The following is a 23,472-nucleotide window of genomic DNA, read 5'->3' as shown; positions in this document are numbered from 1 at the left end:
TCAAACCTACTCATGTTCACAGCATGTAAAAGCAGCTGACAGTCCGTGGCATTGTTGTTTGTAGAGGTGCAGTGTAGTGGGAGCATAAATCAAAAGAAAACAGTAACATTTATGTAATAAAACATCTGAATGAAAATGAACAGGCCCTTTATGAACTTCAAAGGGATCTGAAAACAACACTTTTTAAAAGAGTATCTTGGGGTGTAGGTGGTCAAAATAGAAAACTGAGCTGAGACTCTAAGTTCAATCCATCCATTCGTTTTTACTTAGGAGGAAGAAATGTCAGGCTGGTGCAGGCTGGTTAGGTGCATGTGGTTATCTTTACCTAAATGAGTTCACTTTGTGGCTGCCAGGTTGGGCAGAAGTACCTGTCCCCTGTTAGGCTTAGCAAGGTTCTCCAAGAGTTTCTCCATGGGTAGAGCTTCTAGCTCTTCCAGCACATCTGTGGCCGTGCAGGCTGCCACTTTCTTGGTTGCTCTTTTTACCCCACTGGTTGCGAGTGTCTAAATACCCCCACTAGCTCGCTTTGGCTGCAGTTAACTTGGGAGGAAGGGGTGGGTGTCCCATGACTAGATGAAAAACAATTATCTGGGATACATAAATATAATAACACATGCATATATCTCTATCAATTTTTATTTCTCTCAGAAATATTGGATCTAAATTGCAAATGTGTTCCAGTTATACTGTTACTGTGTGACAAAGTGGATGAGCTGCAATGGTCTCCATTTGTCCCATATGTGTTTACTTCTTCTTCTTCTTTTGCATATTAAACACTTTATTCTGTTTCTATGTATTTGCTATGATTTGCTATTTGTTAAGTAACATTGCTTCACTCACTATGCCGGGTTTGTGTGTGGAAGCATTCAGTTGCTGGCAAATCAAACATTCTGCAAATGAAGCTGAATACTCAGTTACATGTTTCTTTACATTTTATTATGTTACAGATTAAGTCATTCGTTCATACTTACTTTGTTTGTCTTTTCAGTCTTCATGAGGGTCAGGTGTGGGGAAACGCCCGCCCGGCATTTCTTCATTTTAAAGTCCTGCTGATGTCACACATGACATCAGCAGGTCAAACCAAGTGGAGGGGTTTGTTTGTCCATAGAGATGCTTCCTTTTGTTTGTTTTAAGGTTTAAATGGATTTGTTGAATGTGTTTCTTTTCATCAATATTGCCATTTAGTTGTGTAAATGTGCATGTTAGAAGTTTGAAGAGGTTTTGTGTTTAGAAATGTATAGAAACCAATCATTTACTGACAGCATGTCTGATGGAAATAAGTGCAGATTATGTATGAAGTATAACTGCACACAGTAACTGTGTTACAATAAGTAAGTAAGTAAGTAAGTAAGTAAAATTTTATTTATATAGCACATTTCTAGATAGAAATCACAAAGTGCTTAACAAGATATAACAGATTAAAAAGACAAAATACAAACAAAGTTAGCAAAAAGCAATTTTAAAAAGATGTGTTTTTAGCTGTTTTTTAAAAGTAATCAATGAATCAGCGGATCGTAAGTCCTGAGGAAGGGAATTCCACAGTCTGGCGGCCACAGTAGCAAAAGCTCTATCACCCCTAGTTTTCAGTCTCATATACTGAATGACAAGTAGGCCCTGACTACTCGACCTCAGAGACCTACTAGGGGCATAGGGCTGTAAAAGTTCAATAATATATGGTGGTGCTTGTTGTTGAAGAGCCTTAAAAGTTAAAACCAAAATCTTAAAATGGACTCTAAATTCGACAGGAAGCCAATGTAACTGCATAAGCAACGGTGTTATATGTGAATATTTAGAAGCTTTCGTCAACAGTCTTGCTGCAGCATTCTGAACGATCTGCAGACGCTCCAAAGAACCTTTGTTTAGATAAGTAAACAGGGAATTGCAATAGTCCAGTCGTGAAAAGATAAAAATAAGGACTTAACAGCGCCCTCTGCTGGAGTGTTTCAGTACTGCGTTAACTAGAATACACCACCTCCTCCTCCTCCTCACACCACCTGCTACAGCTCTACTCTTCTATGACTACAGTCATCCACAGCACTGATGTGAGGTCACATGGTTCATATGTAAGGAGCACAGCTGACCTCAGGTCAGTTTAATGACTGTGAGCAGCAGCTGTGTTATTGTCACTGTGACAGGGAGACACTCTCAGACACAGCGCTCATGTCAGCTTGTTCTCATGCAGGAGGATCAGGAGCTCCATGTTTGTCTTTCTGTTTGAATCATGATGTGTTTGTGCCATCAGAGTCTGTCATGAGTACTCAGGGTTTCACAGCAGCTCTTCTGGATGCTGACGAGGACTCCAACCTCATGTTTCACCTCTCTGAGCTTCTGATGTCTGTGAACACTCGTGTTTCTTCTCTGGGCTCATCTGGACAAAAACACCTTTCTGTGTTTGGCTGCAGCCTCATTCTGACTGACAGGAAGTGTGTTATCCATGAGCTGCACTTCTGTGAGGAAGTTTCCTGCTGTGTTTCCTGTCTGTGGACAAACACGAGTGTTCCAGCTGAGGACTTGGTTCCTTCCACCTGTCCATACAGGACATCACGCTGTCTGCAGCTCTGTAAATGCAGCTCCAGGTCCTTCCACGTGCTGCTCTGTATTTGTGCAGTTTGTAGTGTGTCCTGGGAAACGTAGCACACATGGTGTTCTTCTGCTGTTTCCTCCTTTCACTGAGTGTGAAACACTGACGCTGTGCTGTTGTTCACAGAGGGGAGCTGATTCTAGCTGCAGCTGGACTCTGTCATCTAACTGAATGTGTTGGTGCTGATCACGGGGCTCTGAGGGGGGAGCAGCAGGAGGACTCTGGATGCTGACGTCAGTGTATCTGTGGAAGCTCCCACAGCGTGTCTGTCATTCAATATTGTGCTGTATATTGTATCTATGCAAAGATGAACAGACTGTGTGTTCACTGGTCTCTGTGCTGCAGCTCTGATGTCATCATCACTCCCTCCTCCACCCTCAGCAGTCCCAGCATGCTGCTGTGGTGCACCCCACCCTCACTCTACACCTGAGCCACAGACCACACCCTCCACCTCAATATACACCACAGTTTTCTCTGCTGTGGAAATGAGATCAGGAGGAAATCATCATTATTATTATTTAATAAACGCTCACATTAATGTGGGCTTATTTGTTTCATATTAGAAACATTAGTTGAGTGTTTTTAGTATAAAATGGTCAAAGTCCCTCTTTTTGCTCCTCCCCTCACCTGTGGATGGACGGTGCTGTTACCGTGGTGACAGCTTGGATGTGTTTCAGTCCTGCCTGGTTATCACTGCAGGAATCTTTCACATTTATTACAGGTAATAACTCTGATTTTTCTGTGTGTTATGAACTAAATGTATCCTGATACACACAGAGATGGATGAGCAGAGGTCACATGATGAAAGAACAAACATGGAGTCTTTGATTGATTTAGATATTTATTGATGAATGCAAACAAACCCGACACTGAACCATCGTCCAGCAGAACAAACCTGATCACATGACCTGCTGACCCAAACAGTGCAAAGCTCCATGGCAACAACAACAAACAGCCTCACATATGTTAACAGAGGCTGTTAGAAGCACAGAGTCTTTACAGTCTTTCTCCTGTTTGGACACAGATCTCTGCACATCTTCATCACAGTTACTCACAGACGTGCAGAGTGTGTGGATATCAAAGCTAAGTTTCCACCATGTTTGTAGTCTGTACTGGGACTCATGGAGCATCTCTCTATGAGCACTCAGTGCTTTAAACAGTGAGTCCCAGTTTAACCAGCAGCCTTCACACCACACATCACACAGACATGGAAACTTCAAACCTCAGACTGAAGACACCATCAGAAATAAATAGATTGTGATGAAGATGAAGAACTGGACCAGTTTGCTGTGGTTTCTTCTGTTCCTGTCAGAAATAAGAGTCTGGCAGCACTTTGCTCTCCTTCCACATGTTTAAGGAGGAAGTGAAGAAGAGCGAGTGAGCCGTCTTCCTCTGTGGGCCCAACATCAGGCAGCAGCCACGGATTTTTAAAAACCCAGCACACTGGTTAGAACTACATTCAAAACTATCGAGACAGTATTTTCAGCTTCTATGGCTGAAACATTTTCAAATGATGAGCTTCCAACAATGAGTGAAACAGTAAGAGCATGTGGAAAGTTTGGAAACATCCCATTAGGAAAGAGAAATCAAACATTTGGATTCATTTTAATGAGCTCAGACTTGTTGAAAATGCAGAGGAGCTGGTTGTGAACTGAGCTTCAGAGAAACACAACACACTGAGATTCAATGTGAAGCTTTGACTGGAAAAAGACAGAAAAACAACATGGGGATCCTGGAATAATGGGAGCTTCCATCTTTAAAGGACTGAAGAGGAAGAAGTTTACAAGGAATCATTTAGAACAGTTTCAAACATCAACTGATTGAATCTATGAATCTGAAAACGTGTTTGTGAGTGAAAGAGACAGACATGTACAGACTGAACTATCTGCTCAACAGTCTGAGTGTTTCTCTAACAGGAGACACTCTTTACACTCCACTCAGTGGAGGTGGATCAGAGTGTCAGAGGAGACTCTGTAGAAGGACAGAGTGCCAGCAGGACAGTCCACATACACTGCTACTCTGTTAGAGACAGAGGAGGAGGAGGAGGAGGAGGAGGATGTTGATCTCTTATTGTGCCAGACACGAACAGGACCATCCTCAGTGCAGTACAGACTCCAGGAATGATTGTTCTCTCCAAACTCACACTCATCACTGCGTCCTTTCCTTCTGATGCTTCTGTAACTCACTGATATATAAACGTCTCCTCTCCACTCGACCTCCCAGTAACAGCGACCAGTCAGACCATTTCTACACAGCAGCTGAGAATAGATATTAAATCTGTCTGGATGATCAGGATATGACTGATATCCTTCACGTGTCACCTTCCTGTTGTTGTTGGACATTTTAAGTTTTCTGCCTATGGTGTTTGTGTTGATTGTGAGTTGACAGGAATCTGATGGAGAGAACAAACACAATCCAGCTGCAGTTATTGATCCATCATCTGTTCATTGATTGACACTTTGATGATGACTCCTGACATGATGAAGATGGTTGAATGTGTGCTGCTTTGTTTTCATGAATCCCATTAAAAACACACTTACACTTCCTCAGACCTGGTCTCAACCATCGGACTCCAGCAGGCTCCACCCTGAAAGGAGGAGGGGGGTCAGAGCAGCACAGTCAGCATGCACACATGGACATTACATGGCTCTCATACACATACTGTTAGACACTGATAAAGGAACAGTCCAACATTTTCACAAATATACTTCAATCCATACGTTACTGATGATGATTTGGACTGATCCTGGATCTGTCAGTACACGACTATATTGAATGAAATATGACCGATTCAAACTGTGACCTTCACTATCTTTATATTCCTCTTCTGTTAAGCTGAAATGGACACCTCCCTGCTTTTGCTGCCAGCTGTTTTTCTCCTCTTGGTGTCAGTGTGGTTACTGTACATGACCTCTGACCTCTGAGTGAGTGCAGCATCCCCATGCAGTACAGCACACAACGATAACAGCAGAATGGAAACACAAACTGTGTGACATGCTGTTTATTTTTCATAGTTTAGAGATTTACATAATGAATTCATTGCCAAAACTAAATGAAAGGTAAAAGAGAAAAAACATGTGTTCTCCTCCCTGAATTTCTACCTTATCACGGTGGAGGGTTTTGTGTGTCCCAGGTATCCTAGGCGCTATGTTGTACCAGGGAGCAAGGGTCTCCCATGGCAAATTGGTCCTGGTTGAGGGACCAGACAAATAGCGAGACAAAAGACCCCATATGAGTATGAAATCAAAGGAACAGTTCACTCCACATGGGATAAGGGTAGCCGATTACTATGACTTAGCAAATGGGACATGGAATGTCACCTCTCTGGCAGGGTAAGAGCCTGAGTTAGTGCGTGAGGTTGAGTGGTACCAGCTAGATATATTTGGGCTCACCTTAATGCACAGCTTGGGTTCTAGAACCAGACTGCTAGAGAGGGGCTGGATTTTGTCCCAGTCTGGAGTTGCCCTAAGTGAGAGGTGGCAGGCTGGAGTGGGTATCTTGGTATCACCTCAGGTTTCTGTCTGTACATTTTTTCCTGGTGGACAAGTAGGAAGAAGTTCCTTGTGCTTTCAGGTTGGGGAACAGGTCCTGATTGTCATCTGCACTTAAGTGTCCAATGATAATTCAGAGTACCCAATCTTCTTGGAGTCCCTGGGTGAGGTATTTGTGGATTATTCACCTTGGGACTCAGGTGTCCTACTGGGAGACGTCATATTTGCAACAGTGGCAAGATCCTGGAGGGAAGTGATTGGAATGAACAGCCTGCCTGATTTGAGGCAGAGTGGTGTTCTGTTACTGGACAGATTTTTCAATAACAAACACAATTTTCGAACATAAGTGTGTCCATAAGTGCATGTAAATGGTAAGTGGCCTGTATTTGTGTAGCGCTTTATGTCTGTGAAGGTGGCTTCTTTCACTCCTCTTTCAAACCATCTATCCTCGAGGATGCCAATGTTCACATTTTGGACAAAGAGGACAGATGGTTTGAAAGAGGAGTGAAAGAAGCCATTTATGTCCACTGTGACCATCTTTGAACAGAGGCGGTGGTTTACGACACCAACTGTCTGCCATCTATAATCCAGTTTTGAGTTCCCTCCCCAGATGCCCTAATGCCCACTCACATCCTGGGCCACCTGACCTCAGGAAATCACATGATAGGGTGGGGCCAGGTTTCACAATGAGCTCAACCGAAACCCTGGCTGATTGGGACCCACACCCATTTTCACATCTCGGCTGTGATTAGGTAGAGGATCATCAGGGGGTCCTTTGTCCCTCTTTGGAGCGAAACTCCCACTGGGTTTAAATCTGGGACTCTCCACCATTTGACCCTTAGAACTGAAGAAGCTTCTCGGTTGAGAGGTGAAACGTCTTCAAGCAACTTAAAGAAGTCCTTTGACTCCTCTGACTGCTAGCCCTCGCCATCCCGCTGTGTCGCAGAGGTCTGCGCCATCTCCACCACTACGCCCCCGGAGCCGCGGCGGGCAACCCGACGCTGTGGTGCAAACTCACCGCGGAGAGCTGTGCTTTACCCCGGCTCCTCGGAGAAGAGGACCCACGGCTGGCGCATCTCCATCTGAACACCCCCGGCGTCGCGGCGCGGGCATCTCAGATGGCCAACAGCCCCCAGTGGCACCTCCTCTCTCCACGCTGGTCCTCGGGGATTCCATCGTCAGGAACGTGCGGATGAGGGGGGCGCTCACGCTGTCGTTCCCGGGAGCCACTGTTGTTGACATAGTGGACAGAATTCCCAACATTCTGGCATCCCACCCACAGGTTAACCGGCTCATCATCCACATCGGCACCAATGACATCCCCAAACAGCAATCTGAGCTGCTGAAGTTGGACTTCCTCGAACTCTTCAGCCTCCTTGGTCAGTTGCAGGTGAGTGCTTTTATCTCTGGGCCCACCCCCACCTGTGGCAGAGGGATAGGCCGTTTCAGCCGGCTGCTCAGCCTTAACACCTGGCTTTCCTCCGCCTGTGTCTCCCACGGCGTGGGTTTTATTAACAACTTTGATGCCTTCTGGGAGAGGAGGCATCTTTTTGGGGCAGACGGGCTCCACCTCAACGCCTGTGGACGCCGTTTGCTGTCCGCCAATTTGGCATTTGGCGTACAGCACTCCCGCACACCGCCCTGTCACTACCCCAAACTGACATTACCTGCAGATCTGTCTGCCACTGACTGATGTTCCCCTGGTCCCAGCTCCTATATTTGTTCCACTTTTAACAGTAATACACAAAACTCTGGACTAGGACCTTTCTCTCCCACAGTCAACACAATACCCGTCATAATCACAAACAGAGAGCAACAGAATTATCATAAATCCAGTAACTCCAAAAACATTAATAACCTAAATATCAACATCCATCCAACTCTATTGTCAATAATCCACCAGTCTCAATCAGTATGGCACTTTTAAATGTCCGCTCTCTGTTGAACAAGTCTTTTATTATTAATGATTTAATTTTAGATAATAAACTTGACTGTTTATTTTTAACTGAAACATGGCTGGGTTCGGATGCACCAGTTGTTCTCACTGAGGCCTCCCCACCAAATTTTAATTTCTCTTTTTCTATTAGAAGTGGTGAGAGAGGTGGTGGGACTGCATCTTTAGCCAACAACACAGTCACCTCCAAACAAATTTTATTTGATCATTTTACCACTTTTGAATTCCATGCTATTGTTTTCAGCAGCCCTCCAGTTTTATCTGTCACAATTTATAGACCACCTAAAGACAGCGCTGCTTTTATCAAGGAATTCTCTGAATTTTTAACAAACATACATTCAAAATATAATATGATAATTTTAACCTGCACATAGATAATCCTTCTGACCCTGCAACAAAAGAATTCTTAAACATTCTTCACTGTTTGGATTTTATCCAGCACGTCACGCAGCCGACTCACAACAGAGGACACACTCTGGACCTGGTCATCACCCATGGGCTGTCCACCAGCGTGTCCTCTGTTGTTGACTTGGCTGTCTCTGACCACTACTGTGTGTTTTTTAACATCACCGGTTTTATTCAGCGGGAGACCTCGGTGCGAACTGTGAGGAGGCGCTATCTAACCTCTGAAGTGGCTGCAAATTTTACCAGGGTTTTAGACGAATGCCCCCCTGTGATTTTACCTGCACCCTGCGATTTGATTTTTAGTTATTTCAACAGCAAACTGAAGAAAAGCCTTGACTCCGTTGCTCCACTCACCACCAAAAAGATTAACGTAAAACATGCATCACCCTGGAGAAACGAAGAAGTCAAAACACTCAAAAGAAATTGCAGGGCAGCAGAAAGGAGATGGAGGAAAAATAAAAATACTATCAACCATCAAATATTTTGCGAGCAACTTAAAGTGTACAATAATACATTAAGGAAGTCAAGAAATTCATACTTCGCCAAAATAATCAGTAATAACAAAAAGAATCCCAAGGTCCTCTTTTCCACCATAGATCATTTATTTAACCCTGATTTTAAAAGCTCCCAAAGAAGCTCACAGACTCGCTCTGTGAGCAGTTTGCAGACCACTTCAGGGGAAAAATCAGCGCCATCAGATCTGATATTTTATCTAATCGCGATATGTTTGTAAACACATCTGAGGGCTCGATTGTACCTGAGGAGACACTGGACAGCTTTGTCCTGGTTAATGCTGAGAACCTTCAGAAAGTTTTCTCCACAGTGAGACCCACCACATGTCTTTTAGATCCAATTCCTTCTTCACTCTTTAAAACACTTTGTGGATTTTTTGAGGCTGAGCTTTTATACGTGATGAATTGCTCTCTTCAGTTGGGTGTCTTCCCTGCTGCCTTTAAAACGGCGGTGGTGAGGCCCCTTCTGAAGAAGAGCAATTTGGATTGTAATGATTTTAATAACTACAGACCTGTATCCAACTCACCATTTTTAAGTAAAATCTTAGAAAAACTTGTTTTTACTCCGATTAATGACTTTCTGAATGATAGACAGATCCTGGAGATATTCCAGTCTGGATTTAGGGTGAACCACAGCACAGAGACGGCTCTCCTAAAGGTTTTAAATGATCTTAGATGTAACTGGGACGCCCAAAAGCTCTCAGTCCTGGTGCTACTGGATCTAAGCGCAGCCTTTGATACAGTAGACCACGCTATTCTTTTAAACAGACTGAAACACATGGTGGGTCACTTCCTATCTCTCTGACAGAACTTTTATGGTGAGTATGGATACATGCTCCTCTAAGATCCATAAAATGACATGTGGTGTGCCTCAAGGGTCGGTTCTAGGCCCTGTACTTTTTAATTTGTATATGTTGCCTCTCGGCAGTGTCATCAGGAGGCATGGAGTGAACGTCCACAGTTACGCTGATGACACGCAGCTGTACATCTCCGTGTCTCCTGATGACACCAGACCAATGGATGCCCTTTTTAACTGTATCTTAGATATACGATCTTGGATGGCAGAAAACTTTTTACAGCTTAACCAGGACAAAACTGAAGTTTTAATCGTCGGTCCTGAGGCTCAGAGAGAGAAACTCTTGTCTAAATTAGAGGCATTTTCACTATGTCCTTCGCTACAAGTGAAAAACCTGGGTGTTATTTTTGACTCTGAGCTTGGTTTTATCCCACATGTTAAACATGTAACTAAAATTGGATTTTATCATCTAAAAAATATAGCCAGAGTCCGCCCTATTCTCTCTCGGGCCAACACAGAGATGCTGATGCATGCTTTTATTACCAGTCGCATTGATTACTGTAATGCCCTGCTCTCTGGTCTTCCTAAGAAGAATATTTCAACTTTACAACTCTTGCAAAACTCGGCAGCTCGTGTGCTGACGAAGACCAGAGGGCGGGCCCACATTACACCGGTTTTAGAATCGCTGCACTGGCTCCCCGTGTGTTTCAGGATCGATTTTAAAGTTCTTTTATTGGTTTTTAAATGTCTTAATGGTCTTGGGCCTTCTTATCTCTCAGATCTGCTTTTACCATACGAACCCTCGTGGACCCTGAGGTCCTCTGGTACTGGCCTTTTGATTGTCCCTAAAGTCAGGACACATGCTCACGGAGAGGCAGCTTTTCAGTGGTATGGTCCTCGTCTGTGGAACAGCCTGCCGGAGGAGCTCAGGGCCGCAGAGAACGTACATGTTTTTAAGAACAGGCTCAAGACCCACCTTTTTAATTTAGCTTTTACTTAGCGTTTATTTATTTTATGCTTATTTATTCTATCCTGTTATTCTATTATTAATTTAGGATTTACCTAATATTTGTTTGATTTTATTCTTATTCATTTTTTAATCTTCTTATTCTATTTATATTTATATTGTATCCTGTTCTTATTTATTTTATCATTTTACCCTATATATATTGTATTGCGTCATATCTCCAGTGTTTCCTCGGAGGGCGCTCTCTGCACCGGGGCTGTTATTGACCGTGGCTGCTGGGTCTCTGGGGGTCCTCTCAGCCTGGCTGGGGGGCTCCTTGGCCTCCCTCCTGCTGTGTGCCCAGCCCGGAGGCTGCGGTCTGTGACCGGCTCCCGGTGCAGACGGCTCCCTGTTATAGTGTTTCCTTACTTGGCTCATGCGAGCTCAGCCCAATTTTTACTCTTTAAGTGTGTGTGTGTGTGGGTGGGGGGATATATGTGTATTGAGAGTGTGGGGAGTGAGTTGGAGGGTGGGGTGGGCTGCTTTTAACTATGTAAAGCACTTTGTGCTACATTTTCTCTGTATGAAAAGTGCTTTATAAATAAAGATTGATTGATTGATTGATTGATTGATTGATTGATTTAAGAAGTCGCTTTTCTTTCCAAGCTCCTTAGAGTATAGCACTTTACTTAGTCCCTATGGACCCCAAGCGCTTTACTCTGCATTCAGTCATCCACCCATTCACACACTGAGGATAGCAAGCTACATTGTAGCCAAAGCTGCCCTGGACCGCACTGACAGAGGTGAAGCTGCAGGACACTGGCACCACCGGGCCCTCTGACAACCACCAGTAGGCAATGGGTGAAGTGCCTTGCCCAAGGAAACAACGACCGAGACTGTCAGAGCCGGGGCTTGAAGCAGCAACCTTCTGATTACAAGACAAACTTCCAACTCTTTGAGCCACGATCACTAGGTTGATGATCGATTTTGTAATCGTATCATTAGATCTATGGCCATATGTTCTGGATGCTTGGGAGAAGACAAGGGCTGAGTGCTCAACTGATTACCACCTGGTGGTGAGTTCCTTTTTACCCAGAGAGAACCCACGCAAACACAGGGAGAACATGCAAACTCTAAGAATGAAAGAAAGAAAGAAAGACCCTGGCCTGATGGTGGAATTGAACTCAGGACCTCCTTGCTGTGAGTCAACAGTGTTAACTATCGTGCCAATGTGCTGCAGTCACGTGAAATTTTTAAGTATATTTTTTTAATTTATATGCATATATTTTAAATTATATTTCCCAATATTAAATCCTGTCTTTTTATTTTTTTAAAGAAAACCTGAACATGCTAAGAAAAATCGTCATATGAATTTGAATATGGATTGGCTTAAAATATTTAATTGGTTAATTTTAGTGGTGTCAGCATTAATCTCATTAAAATGACATTAACGCCATAACCGCAGTTGCACAGCAAATCTTCGTTAGCAAGTTAATGCGGATTGCCCCGTACATGGGGCTGCATGGCATCAAAGAGTTAGCGCAGTTAGCTCGTTAACGCGGTAGTGCCTTGCAACCCCATGCACAGGACGATCTGCATTAACTTGCTAATGAAGATTTGCCGCATTAATGCGGTTATTACGTTGATGTCATTTTAACAAGATTAACGCTGACAGCACTAGTTAATTTTAAAAATACAAAATGTAATTTGACCCGACCTCAGAGGATTCAGGTTACAGTTTAAATTTTGTAGTCCCACAGCCAGAAGCTTCACTCCTGAGTCATGCAGGTTTTTGATACACAGGTCCAGCTCTCTCAGACTAGAGTCCTGGGAGCTGAGAACTGAGGAGAGAGCTTCACAGTTTTCCTCTGAGAGTTCACAGATGTTGAGTCTGAAAATAAAAACATGAACAAAGTGTTAAAGTATAACCAGGGTGTAATAACTAATGATGTATTTTAAAGTATGCTTAATATCTTGTCCTCAACAGGTTAGTAAAATTTTACTTTAACTTAGAAATGATTAAAAATGTTAAGAAACAACAATACATGGATAAAGTTTGCCTTTACTGGTTAATTTGTTTCATTGGTTTATTTTGTGATTTGATAAAAAGAAGAAACAAACATATAAACAAACAAAACAAAACAGAATACATATTGATCTGACCTCAGAATATTCAGTTTGGCATGTGGACTCTCCAATGCAGCAGACAAAAGCTTTACTGCTGAATCATTCAGCCTGTTGGTACTCAGGTCCAGCTCTCTCAGACTACAGGACTGGCAGCTGACGACTGACAACAAACCTTCACAGCCTTCCTCTGAGAGGCTACAGCTTCTCAGTCTAAAAAACCCCCAAAAGGAATATTTGAGATCAAATCTCTTTATATGTTGAACCTAGATAATAAATCAAATATGCCTGTGTACACTACAACTCAAAATTAACTTCAAAAATGATAAAACTTAAGTATGGAAGAAAAAAAAGTAAATTAAATTTATAGAAACACAATTGTACCAACATATCTAAATTGCAACCAGTGATCTAGTGACACTAGATCAGTGTCTGCAGACATGCCTGTGGGTACTAGAGTACTACAGATACTACAGTACTGTTGGTCACTTTTTCTAATTCTAATATCTGCAATAACTGTAAATGTAGCTATAAATAATGGATCACATGCTGGACTTGGTGCAGACTCTTGTTTGATTTCTGTCTACAACATGCTGCTTTGGCTCATTCCCTTTAAAGTCCCGGCCTCCCTAAAGGGCAACTTTCTATTGCTTTGATAATTTCATAAAGCACACTGAAGATCAGTCATTACAAGCTCCATCTACTCAACCTTCTAGTTTACAAATTCTAAAAAACTGTAACCCACATTAAAACCTGATTGGAAATAAAATCTTCTCAAATGCATTTTTACATTTTAGATCCACAGTAACAAAGTTCACACGTCTTTGTTCAGTAATTATTATGTTCATTACCTGCATACTGTGAGTAACACTGGATTTTAAACAGTACCTGTATAAAACTCTTCCTGTTAAAGGTGTTTATAAAGGGTATGAGCTGAAATGCTGACTTCATGGAGAATGTTTGGTGTCAGGAAATATCAAAGGTAAAGCAGTGATCCATCCAGTCTCTTCCATTTGGCCCACAGAGAGACAGACAAGCATTCTTACTCACACTTGCATGAAGTTTAGATCACCAGTTAACCTAACTGCATGTTTTTGGACAGTGGACAGAAACTGTAGAGTACCATGAGAGAACCCACTGTAATTGGTAACATTGGTTATGGTGACATTACAGTTAGATATGGTTGCTGATGAGAAACAGAACCTTAGTAGGAATTTCAAATATAAAGCACAAGTATTTCCCTCCATACTGGATATAGTCAGGACAGCCACAGCTGATTTATATATATTAAAAAAAAGAGAGATTGAACATTGAACATTGTACTAAAGCTGAGACAAAAACCAAAACTTGGATTACGAACACCAGAAAAAGATGAAGGTGTAGTCTGGTAGCGGAAGTATATGCTTTAGAAAAAAAGGTACAAAATTCCTGGAGTTGGGGACAAGTAAAAAGCCTAAGGACAATAAACTTGATAAAGGGGCTGAAGGATCAGAACTCATGTTTTTATAGACTGGGTCTAGATTGTTATTTGATTTGAGTTAAAGAGAAAAATGTTTCAGAAATGCTGAAATGTCCTGCTGGAGGTAAACATTAAACGTATCAAATATTTGTCTGAGTGACTAATGATCATTGTTACGTGCCAAGAGATGTGGCTTTGCTTTTGTGTTCTTTTTATCTTTCAGGTGTCAAGCCTCCACCTATTGGCCAGTTCAAAGTTGATTGGCATGTGTCTATTGGCTGGTCTGGGCACAGATGGCCAATCACTCTCCGAGGATCACTACAAATGAGCAGCTCCCTGGCCAGCTGCTGGCTGCTGCTTTATGACAAACATTTGCAAACAGGCTTTTTTGTATTTTGTGTGGTGGGAGGCTGGACAGGTAAGCTGGGGTACCCTATACACTGGTTGCAGGTTTTAAACTGTTAGTCACACTAGGTTATGCGGTTGACGCCACTCTTGTATGTTTTCACTGACCTTTTGTCGAGTAGCTAGGTAGGCCTTTTGTTTTGCATTTTTTGCTTCAGTTAGGCCCTGGAAGCTATCGACCTCTTTTTGTTTTATTAATTTCTTTGATTTGGCTCAACCGCCCAGCCCTCCTCCCCCACCTCTTTTCTTTTGTTAAGTTTGACTATCAAGGCAAGCAACCAATAAATCCTGCCTGATTCTTAACAAAAAACAAATATATACCCATTTCAATTATTTATTTTTACCAGTGACACCAATATAATTTCAATTTCCAATTTCAATTTTATTTATATAGCGCCAAATCACAACAAAAGTCGCCTCAAGGCGCTTCATAGATACAGAGAAAAACCCAACAATCATATGACCCCCTATGAGCAAGCACTTTGGCGACAGTGGGAAGGAAAAACTCCCTTTTAACAGGAAGAAACCTCCGGCAGAACCAGGCTCAGGGAGGGGCGGCCATCTGCTGCGACCGGTTGGGGTGAGAGAAGGAAGACAGGATAAAGACATGCTGTGGAAGAGAGACAGAGGTTAATAACAGATATGATTCAATGCAGAGAGGTCTATTAATACATAGTGAGTGAGAAAGGTGACTGGAAAGGAAAAACTCAATGCATCATGGGAATCCCCCGGCAGCCTACATCTATTGCAGCATAACAAAGGGAGGATTCAGGGTCACCTGGTCCAGCCCTAACTATATGCTTTAGAAAAAAGGAAAGTTTTAAGCCTAATCTTAAAAGTAGAGATAGTGTCTGTCTCCCGAATCCAAACTGGAAGCTGGTTCCACAGAAGAGGGGCCTGAAAACTGAAGGCTCTCCCTCCCATTCTACTTTTAAATACTCTAGGAACAACAAGTAGGCCTGCAGAGCGAGAGCAAAGTGCTCTAATAGGGTGATATGGTACTACAAGGTCATTAAGATAAGATGGGGCCTGATTATTTAAGACCTTGTATGTGAGGAGCAGGATTTTGAATTCAATTCTGGATTTAACAGGAAGCCAATGAAGGGAAGCCAAAACAGGAGAAATATGCTCTCTCTTTCTAGTCCCTGTCAGGACTCTTGCTGCAGCATTTTGGATTAGCTGAAGGCTTTTCAGTGAGTTTTTTGGACATCCTGATAATAATGAATTACAGTAGTCCAGCCTGGAAGTAATAAATGCATGAACTAGTTTTTCAGCGTCACTCTGAGACAGGATATTTCTAATTTTAGAGATGTTGCGCAAATGGAAGAAAGCAGTCTTACATATTTGTTTAATATGTGCGTTGAAGGACATGTCCTGGTCAAAAATGACTCCAAGGTTCCTCACCGCGTTACTGGAGGCCAAGGTAATGCCATCCAGAGTAAGAATCTGATTAGATACCATATTTCTAAGATTTTCAGGGCCGAGTACAATAACCTCAGTTTGATCTGAATTAAGAAGCAGAAAGTTAGCAGCCATCCAGGTCTTTATGTCTTTAAGACATTCCTGCAGTTTAACTAATTGGTGTGTGTTATCTGGCTTCATGGACAGATAGAGCTGGGTGTCATCTGCATAGCAGTGAAAATGTATGCTATGTCTTCTAATGATACTGCCTAAGGGAAGCATGTATAATGTAAACAGAATTGGTCCTAGCACTGAACCCTGTGGAACATCTCCATAACATCTCCACATTCACAAATATACATTTCTGACATTCAAAAACAAAACAAAAACAAATCAGCGACCAATATAGCCACCTTTCTTTGCAAGGACACTCAAAAGCCTGCCATCCATGGATTCTGTCAGTGTTTTGATCTGTTCACCATCAACATTGCGTGCAGCAGCAACCACAGCCTCCCAGACACTGTTCAGAGAGGTGTATTGTTTTCCCTCCTTGTAAATCTCACATTTGATGATGGACCACAGGTTCTCAATGGGGTTCAGATCAGGTGAACAAGGAGGCCATGTCATTAGTTTTTCTTCTTTTATACCCTTTCTTGCCAGCCACGCTGTGGAGTACTTGGACGCGTGTGATGGAGCATTGTCCTGCATGAAAATCATGTTTTTCTTGAAGGATGCAGACTTCTTCCTGTACCACTGCTTGAAGAAGGTGTCTTCCAGAAACTGGCAGTAGGACTGGGAGTTGAGCTTGACTCCATCCTCGACCCGAAAAGGCCCCACAAGCTCATCTTTGATGATACCAGCCCAAACCAGTACTCCACCTCCACCTTGCTGGCGTCTGAGTGGGACTGGAGCTCTCTGCCCTTTACCAATCCAGCCACGGATGTGGTGGTCCCCACATCCTTCATCATCATTCCCGTCCCCAAGAACCCAGAAGTCTCAATGTTCTGGCTGAGCAGGAGAGGACACTGCAGTGACCATGACAACCAACTTATGCATCCCACTGTTGCCAGGAAGAAGGATCATATGAGGACAAACAGCAGAGCCAAAGGAAAGAGATCATCTCTCACTCATGGCTCTACTCCACTTTACTCCACCAGGGGGTGCTGTAAGCAGCCTGGTCTACAGGGGGAAGTAGCTGTGGCCAAAGCCCTGGCTCCACACATCAGGATTCAAAACCAAGACTGAACAGTGTGCCACCATCACCTGTAGAATGTCACAGCCTGGTGTCAACACAGGTAATGGAGACATTTCATTGGCCACACCCACATCAACAGGTGCAATAACAGGACTAATGGTTTGGAAAAGACAAGTGGTGGTGACAGTCGACTCATCTCTGTGCTTGTCCTGCTAGACTTCAGTGCAGTAGAAAAGAAAGTGGTGGATCTATGTTTCTGAGTGTGGGGCCATCAAGAGGCCACAATATTCATAGAGGGGCCAAGTATTACTCCAGCAGCATGTACAATGCTCATTCTAACTGCTGTTTCCTTCTTATTTCTTTGTATACATGCAGCTCACACTCGACTGTGACTCCTGACCGTGTTTATGGGACAAAGGTTTTGTTCTTTACATTGTCTTTCTTCTATATAATTGTTAAACATTTAATAAATATGTCTACAAAAAAGATTTTAAAAAATCAGACATTTCACACAGACACCCAAATGATTTCTGCCTGATGAAGGGGGCTGAAGGTGCCCTGCTCTTGCCCAGCTTCTGCTGCTCTCTCCCTGCTCACTGTCAGCAGCTGGCAGGCTCAGGTCCTGCCTGAGACTTTTCATCTATCAGTGCCAAAGAATATGGGAAATAGCAACGCACAACATGCACATTACAAAACAAGTACATGGACCAGCATTACATTCATTAGTGAAGTGCTGACGTTCTCTCCTAAACTTTGGGCCTTAATTGATTGATTGATTGGTAATTTATTTCAACATGTGAACAATATACAACTACATTTAGAAAAGAAAATAAGAGAGAAAAAAATACTATACAAATTACATACAAAAAAACCCGTTCTGATTAATTTACATGTTGAAAGGGAAGAAGTATACACTTATTTGATCCCACCCCTTTGCCATAAATTATCAGTTAATATTTAGTCAGCTTCCTTACTGATATAATTTGTAATAAAAATAGTGAACAGATTTCTGATATACTATATACTATAATATCACATCATGAGTTTTTTGTTTGTTTGTTTTTAAATAGAGACATTCACTTAATTTAAATATTTTCCTTTTCTTTATAGTTCGAGAAGATCATACTTTTATAACTCTTTTTGAACAGTTTTATGTTTGGACGTTGCTTTAATTCCATATTCAGACTGTTCCACAGTTTCACTCCATGAACAGAAAAACAAAAGCCTTTTCTTGTAGTACGTACGTGATTTTACATTACTGTTAACTAATGTTTGCTTTGCTTCTTAACCAGTGAAGCAACGAGGGGCTTTCTGAGGTTCCTGCTCGTAAATGCCCAAAATGAGTCGAGTATTTCTGCAACTACAAACTCTGTTTTCATCAGAGGTGTAAATATTACAGCACTGTGTCAGAGCCACTGAGGCTGGAACACAGAAAAAGAAGTGGATGGATTTATTTTTAGACTTTATTGCCTGGAACCAACCCTTGTGTTGTCCTTGGGTCATTTTTGTCCTCTAAAGAAATCTTTTGCTATCAAAAATTTGTTTTTTATTCATCAAATGGTCTGAAAATAACAGAAGTTATTCATTACTATACTATGCATGATTGCAATAAGTTTTAAGTAATTTGATTTATTTATGTGGTTTTTATTGGATTCTATAACACCTGTGGTCCTCGTGGACAGAAATGACCCCAAAGTACAAAGTGTTGCAAAGAGCCGTATTTTCACACCATACTGCTTTCAAACATCTTTGATCTTGGATCACTGATGTGTGGGGTCAAGCACTGGTCATAACCACAACAACAACAACAGGCAGCACAATGAGGAGGCAGGTGCTCTATATTCAATGGAATTTTATTTATACAGCGCCGAATCACAACAACAGCCACATCAAAATGCTCCATATTGTAAGGTCGACTCTACAATAATACATACACAGAAAGTATGCTCACAGGCCTCCATTGCACTGGAGATTTGCATACTTTGATGAGCATACTTTTTTTACCATGTTGTGCAAAGCAATGACCAGTAGGACAAAGCACATATTGTCCTCTAGTACTTCTGGATCTGCTGTTGATGTACCAATTGCTTGTCTAATTTTTTGGATTTTTTCAGTGAAAAATTTGGCAAAGTCATTGCAGGCCATGGTTGAATGAAGTTCAGCTGCCACTGGCACAGGAGGGTTTGTTAGCCTGTCAACTGTAGAAAATAAGACCCGAGCATTATGGCTGTTTTTAGTGATGATGTCAGAGAAGTAGGACCTCCTTGCATTCCTCAGTTGTAAATTATAATTGTGAAGTTTCTCTTTTTAAATGTCATAATGAACCTGGAGGTTTGTTTTTCTCCATCTGCGCTCAGCTTTCCTACACTCTCTTTTTTCATTTTTCACCAGTGTGGAGTTTCTCCATGGAGACTTTTTCCTTCCAGAGATAACCTTCACCTTAATGGGAGCAATAGTGTCCATTACATTTAACATGTTAGCATTGAAGCTATTGACGAGCTCATTGACTGACCCTCTGGACAGGTCAGGTGTTAATGGGAAGACCTGGTTAAAGATTGCTTCGGCAAGCGCGTACGCTAAATTGGATACGATACAGAGAAGATTAGCATGGCCCCTGCGCAAGGATGACACGCAAATTCGTGAAACGTTAAAGATCTCACTACTGTCTTCAGTTATACACCGTTTTGTGATCACTGCTGTTGATATATTTGTGTGGGCTGAGATTTTACTTTCAAAGAAAACACAGTAATGATCAGACAGGCTCACATCAGACACAGTAACCTTTGAAATGCTCAGGCCTTTGGAGATCAGTAGGTCGAGAGTGTGTCCTCTATTATGTGTGGCCTCTGTTACATGCTGAGTCAGCCCAAAGTTTCCCAGAGTGTTACTCAGGTCTTTAGTCCCTTTGTCCTGAGGGTTGTCCACATGGATGTTAAAATCCCCAGCAATAATTACACAGTCAAAATCAACACAGATCACAGACAGCAGTTCACTGAGGTCATTAAAAAAGTCTGTGCAGTATTTGGGAGGCCTGTAAACATTAAGAAACACAACTTTGGATGGGGCCTTCAGCTGTAAAGCCACATATTCAAAAGACTGAAAACTTCCAGGAGATAGCTGCTTACATTGAAATGATTCATTAAATAAGACAGCAACCCCTCCTCTTCTCCTGCTCACCCTGACCTCACTGATAAAACTGTAGTTAGGAGGGGTCGTCTCGATGAGAACAGCTCCACTGTTACTTTGGTCCAACCAAGTTTCAGTTAAAAACATAAAATCAAGGCTGTGCTCAGTGATTAAATCATTAATTAAAAATGTTTTCCCAGCTAGAGATCTAACGTTTAATAAAGCCAACTTAAGTGTTTTAGAGGTATTACTTGTCCCCTCGTGTTTGGGAGCAGTCTGTGGCACACAAGCTATGTTTACTATGTTTAAAGATCTTTTAGAGTGCAGCTCTCTGTGTTTTGACCAGGCCACATGTCTCCTGTCACCTAAAAGTACAGAAATTTTAAAACCTTCTAGTAAACAGGGTCCCAGCTTCTCCTGGGAAAAGTCATCACTGCCATAATCCTCACAGCCCGGACCCTTCACACATCACGCATCAGACTGTGGAGACAAAGCATGAAGGTGGTAAAGAGGAACTAAGGGGGGCGAGGCTGGGCAATGTGACTTCGATTGCTCTGTTGAGGGTGGGGCTCGATGGCGAACCTTTGGCCGCTCTGGTGGGGGGTTTATGGGGGACAAAAAGGGATTGGGCTGGGGGTAGATCTGAGCCCAGCATTGATGCACCGAGTGGTCAGTACATGCTGATATAAGCCATTTATTCAGTGTAAACAACCTGCTGAATCTCTCGTCTCCTCCTCTGACCGGCGGTACAGGTCCACTGATGAATACAGCTGCATTCAGAGAGTTTACAGTATTTAATAATCCAGTAAAGTCCCGTTTCAGAACCTCCGACTGTTGTTTGGACACATCGTTTGACCCTGTATGCAGAACAATGTTTGTCACAGTTGGATATTCATCTGCAATTTGAAGAATTCTCTCCTTCAGGTTGTTGACCATATCCTTAGGAAAGCAGAGGACTTTAGTGTTCTTACCGCACATCCTTTGTACATCCTTTACGGCAGAGTCACCCACAATCAGAGTTTCAGGCCTAGCCTTTAGCTTTCCCTGTGGCCTTTCACTTTTCAACAGATTTTCAGACCTTACTTCGCTGCTTTTAGATGGATGGTTGTCTGATATAGATCCAGGGTCCTTTGATAGTGGAGCAAATCTGTTCTGCAGTTTCACATTCAGTTGTTTTGGAGGTTTGTTGTTATCCTTCCTATTCACGGTTGTCCAGTCCTGTTTCCTCTCGTATACAGGGGTAGAAGAGCTTCTCTGTCTCGTAGGAAGTGAAGGCCAGTCGGTTTCAGAGATTTCAGCTCGCTGTGCTCTGCCCGTGATACGTCCTCCCCCTTCCAGGAGACATGATTTATGTCTTGGTTTTGCACCAAGACAGTCCAAGGGGGGATTATTGCTTGAGGATTTATAATAATGCACAGAGTCTACTTTCTTGGTCATGTTATCTGTGCTCCTTAGCTGTGTACTAGCTTGCTCGTCGCCATTGTTTTGAATCAAAGGCAAGGTTGTTTCATTTCCACACAGTCCATTTACCTCCACGTTTACTTCTAAGCGATGAATTTTTGTCTCCAGTACTGCAATCTTCTGCAGGAGGCTGTGGTAGTCATCTGTGGAGAGGGAAGGCATCTTGTTGCTAGTTAGCCTAGCGGTTAGCACCTTTCCAGGCTATTGAGGCTGTTCGGTGCCCAGACGCTGTAATCAGGCTTCAGCTGTGTCTAGGCCACAGACACACGGAGCGCTGAGGATAAGGTAACTATAAAAATGTTGCTGCTTCTGTTAAGAACACTTTAGTCCTAATGATCTATAAGTGTCCAGAAGCTATCGCAGGTAAGCTAGGAAAAAAGGGAAAAAATCAGCATAAAAATCAATAAAAGAAGCAAAGCATTTAAAGAGCAAAGAGAGGAGGCGTCCAGCTCATTTAAGTTTGAAGCTTACTTCCTCACTCAGTGACATGAAAGTCTCTTCATACACAGCCTTCATGTGTTTGTTACTATTTTTGCTGCTCCTTTAATAAATAATTCAATTCAGAGTTGGAGGAATTATGAGAAAGTTGGGACAAAAACATAATAACAGCACGACAAGTGGCCTTACTTACTTACATCCACTAAAACATGAATTCACCATGGCAACAGAGTCATCTTCACTCAGACGATACAGAAGTGTGTTTTTTCTATTTTTTGTGATTGGTTTGAGAGGTACAGCATAATTGGCTTGTTGACAACAAACAGAGGACCAAAGGATTTAAACACAGGGACCGGAAATCTTTAGAAGTGGATAATTAAAAACATCATCATTATAATAATGGTCAAGTTTCTACATCGTCATGATAGCACGTTGTTGCAGAGCACAGTCACCACGTGGCCTGTTGGCTCAATTCTAAAGCTTTATGTTTCAGAGGTACAGCATAATTGGCTTGTTGACAACAAACAGAGGACCAAAGGATTTAAACACAGGGACTGGAAATCTTTAGAAGTGGATAATTAAAAACATCATCATTAAAATAATGATCAAGTTTCTACATCGTCATGATAGCACGTTGTTGCAGAGCACAGTCACCACGTGGCCTGTTGGCTCAATTCTAAAGCTTTATTTGTCCCCATGATGGACAGCACCTCCTGCAGGAGGCTGTGGAGGCCCTGAGAGCAGTGCACACACACACACACACACAGTCAGACGAGAACAAAATAAATCACAAATAAATGCATGTAACAAATATAAAACATTTTTTCGACATGAGATAATGAACATGACTCTGTGACCATGGATGCACCGGTACATTTACCCACTTACCCTGCTGCTTTTTTTTTTCAGACACAAAGAAACAAAAATAAAGCCATTTAAAAAATAAAAAATATTTTTTCATCATGAGGTGAAGATGACTCTGTTGCCATGGTGAATTCCTGTTTTAATGGCTGCGCTGATGTGCTGGGAGAAGTTTTTCCTAACCTTCCCAACACGGACTGTTCACAGGTCACCCTTCATATTAAGCTCATTGGTCTTTTGCACACATCTCTGTTGCACACGTAAATATTCTGTCTTCTTTTTTGTCTTCATTTATTTATTTGTTCTATTTGTATTTA

At 42.3% G+C, this 23,472-nt stretch overlaps 1 long non-coding RNA gene and 1 other non-coding gene across 2 annotated transcripts; one reads left to right on the top strand and one right to left on the bottom strand.

Moving 5' to 3' along the window:
• Positions 1 to 4,170: 4,170 nt before the first annotated feature.
• Positions 4,171 to 5,293, bottom strand: LOC143416154 (uncharacterized). Its single transcript, XR_013096528.1, has 2 exons — positions 5,122 to 5,293; positions 4,171 to 4,973 (listed from the first exon to the last, which is right to left on the bottom strand). It is a non-coding gene; the product is annotated as an uncharacterized LOC143416154 (long non-coding RNA).
• Positions 5,294 to 19,822: 14,529 nt separating this feature from the next.
• Positions 19,823 to 19,928, top strand: LOC143416155 (U6 spliceosomal RNA). Its single transcript, XR_013096531.1, has one exon. It is a non-coding gene; the product is annotated as a U6 spliceosomal RNA (small nuclear RNA).
• Positions 19,929 to 23,472: the final 3,544 nt, after the last annotated feature.

Source organism: Maylandia zebra, unplaced genomic scaffold (genome assembly GCF_041146795.1).
Source record: "Maylandia zebra isolate NMK-2024a unplaced genomic scaffold, Mzebra_GT3a scaffold25, whole genome shotgun sequence".
Classification (NCBI taxonomy): domain Eukaryota; kingdom Metazoa; phylum Chordata; class Actinopteri; order Cichliformes; family Cichlidae; genus Maylandia; species Maylandia zebra.
The sequence above is the reverse complement of the archived record's forward strand: the minus strand, read 5'-3'. Positions and strand labels throughout refer to the sequence as shown.